The sequence below is a fragment of the Tupaia chinensis genome, unplaced genomic scaffold (assembly GCF_000334495.1).
Source record: "Tupaia chinensis unplaced genomic scaffold, TupChi_1.0 Scaffold000473_1, whole genome shotgun sequence".
Lineage (NCBI taxonomy): Eukaryota > Metazoa > Chordata > Mammalia > Scandentia > Tupaiidae > Tupaia > Tupaia belangeri.
In genome coordinates this window covers 3,712,400-3,721,221 of record NW_006159982.1, presented here as the reverse complement: position 1 = coordinate 3,721,221, position 8,822 = coordinate 3,712,400, and the positions used below count along the sequence as shown (strand labels likewise).

Here is an 8,822-nt window from a genome sequence, read left to right as displayed (position 1 = left end):
CTATTGGGGTCAGGGCCAGCAGTTGGCATAATGGCTATGTTGCTGGACTCCCGTGTAGTTGACCGTGGTTTGAGTCCTGGACCTGGTGGCTTGCTTAAACTCACACCGGGTGCATGTGTGTGTGTTCCCAAGATCCCAAGAAGAGAATGGAGGAGAAGGGATTGTGGCGTGGTCATCACCCCTGGGGGGTGATTTCTCTCTCTCTCTCTCTCTCTCTCTCTCTGTCTTTCTGGCGAGTGCACGTGCCCTATAGCAAAAACTTCTCCTCCCAGTCCCCCCCACAAAAGAGTCTATTGCAGGCAGGACCAGCAGTTGGCATAATGGCGGTTCGAGTCCTGGACCCAATGGCTTAACTCACACCAGGTGCATGTGCGTGCATGTCCAAGATCCCGAGAGAAGAATGGAAGAGAAGGGATTGCGATGTGGCCATCCCCCTGGGGGGTGATTCTCGCTTTCTGTCTCTCTGTCTTTCTGGCGTGCACACATGCCCTATTGCAAACACCTCTCCAAAAAAAAAAAGAAAAGAAAAGAAAAAAAAAATACATCTATGGGGGGTGTTGTCTTATCTCTCTGTCTCTCATTCTCTCTCTCTGTCATTCTTGTCGTAGAACAAAAAAAGAAAGAAAGTTGGGGCCAGCAGGTGGTGTGGAGGCTAAAGTGCTGAACTCCCTCACGACTGACCCTAGTTGGAGTCCCAAACCTCACAGCCTGAAAATCACACTGCGTACATGTGCATGCAGACCCAAAATCCTGAGAGGAAAATGAAGGAGAAGGAATTGCAGCATGGCCATCCCCCTGGAGAGTCCTTTCTCACTTCCTTCTCTCTGTCTCTCTCCAATGAGCACATACACCCTATGACAAAAACCTTAAAAGAAAGAAAGTTAATTTTAAAAACATAGTACTTAAACTAATCAGAGAGCTCGGGTTGAAGTTCAGGCTACAATTTACCAGCCGTTTGACCTAAACCTCGCAGACCATGATTTTCCCATTTGTATATTGGGCATAGCTTCCTTGGTCTCACAGGATTGTTTCAAGGATCAAACGAGACAGAGCATTCGAAAGCGTCTTTATGCTTTATGACAGAGACGGCGCTAGTTACAGGCAGGAAGGAGGGAAGCCATAACACCGTGGAACTGTGCTCAAGGGTAGGTCCATGTCTTCATTGACTTTGTGTCCCCAGCCGCCCCGTCTGGCACTGTGCCTGGCTGTGACAGGGGGCTCAGTAAATGTTTGTATATGCATGTGTGCCAGGCACCATGGTAAGCCCTTGACACATATTATCCTTTATACCTTCACAAAAACATCTTGTATGTTCGATACACTGTCTCCATTTCCCAGGTGAGCCAATGGAAGTTCAGACTTTTCAGCAATGCCCAACCTCAGGCAATCAGAAAGTAGTAGAGTCAGGGCAGGAAGTTACATCTGTCTGGCATTGGGGCACAGACTCTGTTCATCCATCATGTGGGCTCTCTGATATAAGGGAACTATCCTCATTTCTGAACAAAACTGTGTCCCAAATGCAAAGCAAAAGACCTTGGGTAATTCCCCAGTTTCCCCGACAGCTCCTGGGCCGGCTTTCAGATAAAGAGGAGAACAGTTCCTTGAACTGCCTGACACATTTAACATAGCCTTTTGTTCAACCATCAGTTCTGATTTCTGCCCTTTGAAGTAAGGTGCACAATAGTGAGAAAATACCCTGTAATATACCATAACCTAGACTTGTCACAGGGAGAGGAGAAAGGAGGGCAGTGAGGAACTGAGACAATGAAGTGGTTAACCAACAACTTGGCTTGAGTGGACTGCACCCTCTAGCTACCTCTTCCGCCTGCTATCTCTGTCTCTTGTGTCTCTCACCCTCTGGTAAATTCTCTCCTAGGCTTGGCAAAGTCTAGAATTTCCACTTCTTCATATTAAGGATGTAATCAAGAAGGCTGTTCCGCTGCTGAGCAGTGTATTCCATGTTCTTCACGGTGCGTCTTCTCTTAGTATCCCTATGGCCTTCTAATGGTTGATTCTGCTGGAGTGGAGTTTCACAGTTGCCCTCAGTTTACAATGAATAATAATAAAATGCCCCCAACAATTTAGTCATTTACAACTCCAGCCTCTGGATTGGAAAACAGAACATAGACTTTAGTAGCACATGATCCAATCCTGTATTATTTTCCCCTGAGTTTATTTCAGAGGGATATCCGAGGAGCTTTCAAATCACAGGTTTATAAAAGAAATAGAAACAAATTTTTAAATTTTGGACTCATGGTACAAATTTGGTTAAAATATGTAGTACATGTTGGGTCAGGATAGCAGAGACAGAAACAACAGAGAAGTTCAGGGAATGCCTTACATTGTTGTCAAAGTCCAGCCAGTAACAGTGTTTTGGTTTCCCAGCTACTGCACTAACATACCCGAGACGAAACCCGGTGGGGAGACGCTTTGCACACTCCTCCCTGACCTGTGGTGAGTCTGCCGGGTTGAATTGTGTGAAGTTGTCAAAGGTTGCTCTGCGCTCCAGCACTTGGCACCAGCTCCTCTGAAATGTGATGCCATTGGTTTTCAGTAAAGGTTCCTTTCTGCAGGGCTGCAAACACAGATCAGCTGCTACTGTGTATACACAACCAGGGAGCAAATCAACCAGCACATTTAAAGCAGCCTTTTTAACCCTGAGACTTTCCAAGATCTCCTCTTCACACAGGAAGTTTCCTGCTCTGTTGTCAGATTTAGCACTGTGCTCTTGTCATCAGATCCGAGCTAGGCTCCCTGCTGCACAGTAGAGAGGCTTCCTTAAGACATTTGTCCTTGAAACTGCACCAAACTCTTGGAAGAACCCAGAACGTGTAAGTATGTATGATTTAGGCAGCAATCGTACAGGGCAAAGCTGCAATCAACCATTATACAATATCCGATTAGCAGTGCAGGAGGGATTTTTCCAACGTTCTGTTACATTCATTTTCAATTCGTTCTGAGGAAACAAATCAATTCTAGCTTCTGATACAGTGACTTTGCAGTAGACGGGGTTGTAATATGTTAGCTTTAACTATTTGCTGTGCTCATTTATCATTTAGATGTGACTTGTGGGACAATTATTGTGGGCATTAAACTATAAAACTCCTAAATTTTTATTAGGAATTATAATTGTTGGTCAGGTCCATCTTGAGAAACAAGGTAGCTGTGGGAAATGTTTTTTTTTTTTTAATTTTAAATTAACCCTGTAAATTCATGGACAATAGAATTAATTTGTACTGTTCTTGCTCTTAATAAAACATATTAGTTTGTAGTTTTAATTTACTCATGGAGAGCATTCCACTGAGATTTTTGTCTTAATTGAATTCTACTCAGTGCTGTCTGTCTGGTATTGTACTGTCTTATGTGTATCTGTTTAAGTTACTTTGTTGGGATTGCAGTCTGGTTAGATCTGTCTTTAGACACGATTTCAATTCTCAGGCCATACAGGTAGAATGAGCACTGAGAGTTTTGGAAAGCAGTGGATTTGTTTTTCAAGGTGGTCGTTTTACCCCAGAAAGCTTTTAAGACGTTCAACAGAAAGGGCTGTCAGATGGCTACCACAGCCTGAACCCTGAAGTCTCTAAGTCAAATCGCTGCTTGTCCACTTCTGTTAACTCCAGCGAGTAACAGCCCGTGCCCCCCTCCTATCAATTTTTAATACACAACAATACTTATATTTCTAAGATTAATTTCTCTCAGATTAGTCTGATTGATAGCTGGATTGTGGTTTCTTAAGAGCTGGCTCCCTGAAACCCACAGCAGAGCAACATTCCATTTAACTAGTGAATGTAAAAACGGGTAACCATGGATTCAGCCACCACTAACTGCCAGTACAATGACTTGTTGTAAACAATACAAATGAGCCAGGAGAGCAGAGGCAACCAGACATGAAATGATTTTAATAGAAATTACGGTAAAAGGTCATGTGATTTGGTATCAGCTTCTGTTCAGTTTTCAAGGGAAAGTCTGTCTTTTCTCCCCCTTCCTCCCCCCGCTCACCTATTTCCAACCAACTCAAGTAGGTATCTCCGTAAACTTGGCAAGTCCCCCTCTGTGAGCCAGGAGAGCAGAGGCAACCAGACATGAAATGATTTTAATAGAAATTACGGTAAAAGGTCATGTGATTTGGTATCAGCTTCTGTTCAGTTTTAAAGGGAAAGTCTGTCTTTTCTCCCCCTTCCTCCCCCCGCTCACCTATTTCCAACCAACTCCGTAAACTTGGCAAGTGCCCCTCTGTGCCTTCGTGCAGAGGGTGGCCAATGTAATTCTGGGCAAGGCATGGTGACTTGTGGATTTTCACTGGTAAGTACCTTTATTTTAGAAACAAAAAAGGAAGACTGTGTATGTTAGAGCTTCCTTTATAGAAGGTCATGATAATTGCAGACTAGAAGTTCTCAAGCCTTGACATAAGAGGAATGGGTCAGTTCATTCCTTAGCTTTAAAATGGTATGGCTGTCTTTTCTTTCCTTTCCCAAGTTTCTGGATTAATTCATAACCTCGGTCTCTCTGAAAATTGTTAGTGGCTTTAGAAACAACTCCTGCAATAGGATAAGAAGCACATGTAGATATGGTGACAAAGGCTGTGTCCAACCTCGGGGTTTTCATCCACCCAGACTTTTTTTTTTTTCTGAATTCTGTAAGGATCAAGTTTTACACTAATATTTGCATTTCTCATGTAGAGATGGTTTCTGTACGTGTAAATGATTGTATTCATAAATTTGCCTTCGTCCAAGGAAAAGGAGCAAATGGTACCTGTGTTAAGTGCTAACCTTATGGTTTATTAGATACACTATTATTAGCTATGCTGCTTAAAGGGAAATGAAAGAAGAAACTCTAGTATTCAAAGTTGAGGGAGAAAAAGGGATACTTAGAAGCACAGCTGTTTCTTTATCCAGATTTCTAGGGCAGACTTAGTTGGTCTACAGTATGCAAGAATGAAGCTGCTCTGAGGCACTGTCTATCAAACCACAGGCACTTTAAGCACAGGACTCTGTCCAGGCGTGTTGTGTCTCAAGGTGAAACAGACCTGAACTGGTTTCTTAAACCACATCAACTTCCACAGACAGACGGTGAAATAATTGTATCATCTTGGAACGAAAGATAATGCTATGTGTATATTTTATCTGCATTTCACATAGAGATTCTTCTGCGTAGAGGCAGAGTTGTGCGTATATAGATGTCATAATAAATGATAGAATTTCAGGTGCATGTATTTCTACAAATACCTCTACTATGATAGAATAGGTCAGCACATGAAAAAGAATGAGGGCCATGATTTAGAAAGCTCCGTAAGAGGTGGGATTATCAGCCCCCTCTGTATATACCGAAGATTTTATCTAGCAACTCAGTTTAGAACTCTAAGTCTCAAATGTTACCATAGCACTTATATTTAAGCTTTTATTTATTTGTTTTTTAAAGAATCGATCATTTAAAGATATTGGAAAGCTGTATTGCATGCTTTTGACTGAAAAAAAATCTTCAAAATGTTATGGTCAGGGCTGTGGTCTCCTGCTTTGTTTGCTATTCTAATATCAGCTGTACTTAGCAAAAAGAAATGAAAGAAGAAACTCTAGAAATTAATGTTGGGAAGGAAAGGAGCAATTTGTAGCTCATGAAAACAAACCCCAAGGTTCAAGTAAGTAAATTATAATTTAAAAAAATACGTTATTTTTTACTTTTCCTAACCTTGATTCTTTAAGCTGAAAGCCAGGACTGAACATGTCCACTACAGGGTGGTTAGAAGAAGCACGGTCTTTGGGGTGAAACATGGGCTGGAGTTCTTGCTCTTAACCTCACTTTGTTCAAGCCTTCAGGCAGAGGGACTTCATCTCCATGACCTACCGCATCCTCATTTATAATGTCACGTGAATAATGCATGGAAAAATTTAACACACTGTTTGGCATAGTAAATGCTCAATATACTGATGCTAGTTACAGTGTTATTTTTGGTTGTGGAGAACTTTAGCTAACTATTTGCTTGACAGAGAAGGATTATATTCACATGATAGTTTGGTCCTGTTCTAGTGGCAATTATACATTGCAGTAATTTGTCATCATTTGGGAGATGGTGATTCAGTCTATAGCCTAATGTAGTGTTTTAGAAAATATTGGAGCCAGCAGGTGGCGTGGTTAAGGACTCTGGATTCCCACATGGCCGACTACAATGTGAGGCCTGAAGGGCCTGGTGGCTTACTTTCTCACTTTCTTTCTTCCTCTCTCTATGTCCCTCTCTGCTCAAATCAAAATAAATAAATAAATAAAGTTAAATAAAGTAATTCTTTTAAAAAAATTTTAATTGAGGTACCAGTAGATGGCATAATGATTATGTTGCTGGACTCCCATGTAGTCAACTACAGTTCTAGTCCTGGACCTGGTAGCTTGAAACTTGTGGCGGATATGTGTGTGTGCATGCCCAGAATCCTAAAAGGAGAATGGAGAAGAATGGATTGTGGATTGTGGCATAGAAATCCCCCTGGAAGGTGATTTTTTGCTTTCTGTCTCTCTGGCAAACACATGTGCCCTACAGCAAAATCTCTCTTAAAAATACATAAGTAAATAAATAACTAAGATATTTATTGAAAGCCAAAAGTAATATGGTATGATATGTTTTTAAATTTTCATGCAGATTAGAGAAACTCATTAAGATTTTTTGCATTTAGGATTTCTGATACTGTGGGTATTAAGGCTATGTGAACATAGTATGAGCCTATCAATAGAAATGAGAGAAGATGGATATTTAAAAGTGTAAGACATTCAGGACCAGCAGTTAGCGTAATGGCTATGTCGCTGGACTCCCATGTAGTCGACCGGGGTTTGCGTCCCAGACCTGGTGGCTTAAACTCATGCTGGGTGCGTGTGCATGCGTGCCCAAGATTCTGAGAGGAGAATGGAGGAGGAGGGATTGTGGCGTGGTCATCCCTCCAGGAGGGGATTTCTAGCTTTCTGTCTCTCTGTCTTTCTGGCGAGTGCACGCGTCCTATAACGAACCCCCCCCCAAAAAAAAAGTGTAAGACATTCATAATGACATAAATCCTAAAAGCTTAAAATTATTGGCCTCTAATTGGTTTTAAAGGTATTCATATAGAGCCAGTCCATGGCATGGTGGGTAAAGTAACTGGATCCCACTTGGCCTACTGCATGGTTCAAGTCCTAGACCTGGTGGCTTAAAAAACACGCTAGGCACATGTATATGCATATCCAAAATCCCAAAAGAGGGAGGGATGGAGGAGAAGGGATTGCAATAAGACTATTCCCCTTGGGGTTGGGTGAGGCGGCTGCTTTCTCACTTTCTCTTTCTCTCTCTTGAAAGCACATGTACTCTGTAAGAAAAAAAAGTATTTATATAAAGTCTTGTGTTGCTTAAAAATGGGAATACATTGGTTAGGCAACATTGCTGTTGTGTGAACATTTTAGTGTCTTTTATAAGCCTAGATGGAATAGCTTACTCCATGCTTGGTGTATACACTATAATCTAAATGAGGGATATTCATAAAGCTCATGGAAAAGCAGATTATGGAAGAATGACCTATGGATTTAAAAGTTTTTTGGCACCAAAATAAAATTTTACTCGAATTCCATTTTCTACAAACTTTTTCAAGGCCCCTTGTATTCTTCTTATGGGACCACCATCACACATGTGGCCCCTTGTCGCTGCAATGCTATTATGTGGGGCATGGCTCATATAATCCTAGCAAGCAGTAATAATTAACAGGATGGTTGGGTGAAGGTTATAAGCTATTAAAGAAACATCTCTTCAGAATATCATCTATGTGTTCACTGTGTTCTCTAAGCCTCCTGAAATCTAAGGGTCTTGTTCCCAGTTTCCTCTGTCTTTTTCTTTCTCTTCTTCCTTCTTTCCTTCCCTCACTCCTTCTTCCCCTTGTTGAGAGCGCCTGCCTTCTGGTGAAGAAGGCAGAACTCAAAAGAAAGGACTCATAGGAGAAAAAGAGAATAATCTAGTTGCTCAAACGAATCATAGAGGTCTTCCTTCCCTCCCTCTTTCTCCTTTCCCTCCCTCTCTCTGTCCCTTCCTTCTCTCTTTTCTTTCTTTTAGCTCTTGCATATTCTCTTAGCTACACAGAATTTTCCTTTTCCTTATGTATTAGAGGGTTTGAGGAAGAGAAAAAGAGGGATAGGAGACTCACAGCCTTTTGATGCCAGCCTGGTTTTATAAATAGAAACTTTAAGAGGAGTCACAAAAATCCGTTTTTCTTTCTCCTGCTATTGAACTGGAAAGCCACGTCTGAAGTGACCTGCAGACCCCAGGGAAGACTTGCTTAGTTACTGTTTGTTGATTCATTGATTAAACAACATGGGGAGAAGGAGCATCAAGCACAGAGAGTCCCTCAGTGGTGAAAGCTTTGAAACCCCAAGCTGCAGTATGCAGTAGGATGGCTTCTCTGTGACCTTCCAACAACTAATCTCCTTTAAGAACTGAATCAAAGCAGTTAAGGGATTTTGTCAGATGGATTTTGCCTACAGTTGGGTTTTTGGCAGTTGCATGTAGAAGGCAATACATTCTTCACAAGGATATGAAATTTTTTTTGCAGAAAGGAATGAAGACAAGGTGCCAGAAGAGATCTCTAGAGAGGGACTCTTGTTTATTCATGGTACTGTTCGGGCAAGGACAGCTGCAAGGTAGATGACTTTCTCACACTTTGCAGCCAACCTTTTCCTGAACCACCCTGTCGGTCCAGTCAAGCAGTCAACAGGCACACTAGTGCAGGGAGCCCCTCTCTATAATCTCTTCCAATGCAGAAAAAAGCCTGTGGTTAGGATTGATATGTGAATGACGATGGCTATCTGTTATCTACCTGTAGGGA

General features: G+C 41.8%; 1 protein-coding gene across 3 annotated transcripts in view; it reads left to right on the top strand.

Annotated features, from left to right (window-relative positions):
• Positions 1-8,822, top strand: part of ESRRG (estrogen related receptor gamma) — a 736,743-nt gene that overhangs the window by 71,528 nt on the left and 656,393 nt on the right. The window contains exon 1 of one of the 3 annotated variants that reach the window (XM_006155834.3): positions 2,529-2,831. The exons of the other annotated variants lie outside the window; for them this stretch is intronic. The gene's annotated coding sequence lies outside the window, so the exon portion shown is untranslated. Of the gene's footprint in view, positions 1-2,528; positions 2,832-8,822 lie in introns of those variants that run through there. 3 annotated transcript variants of the gene reach the window in all.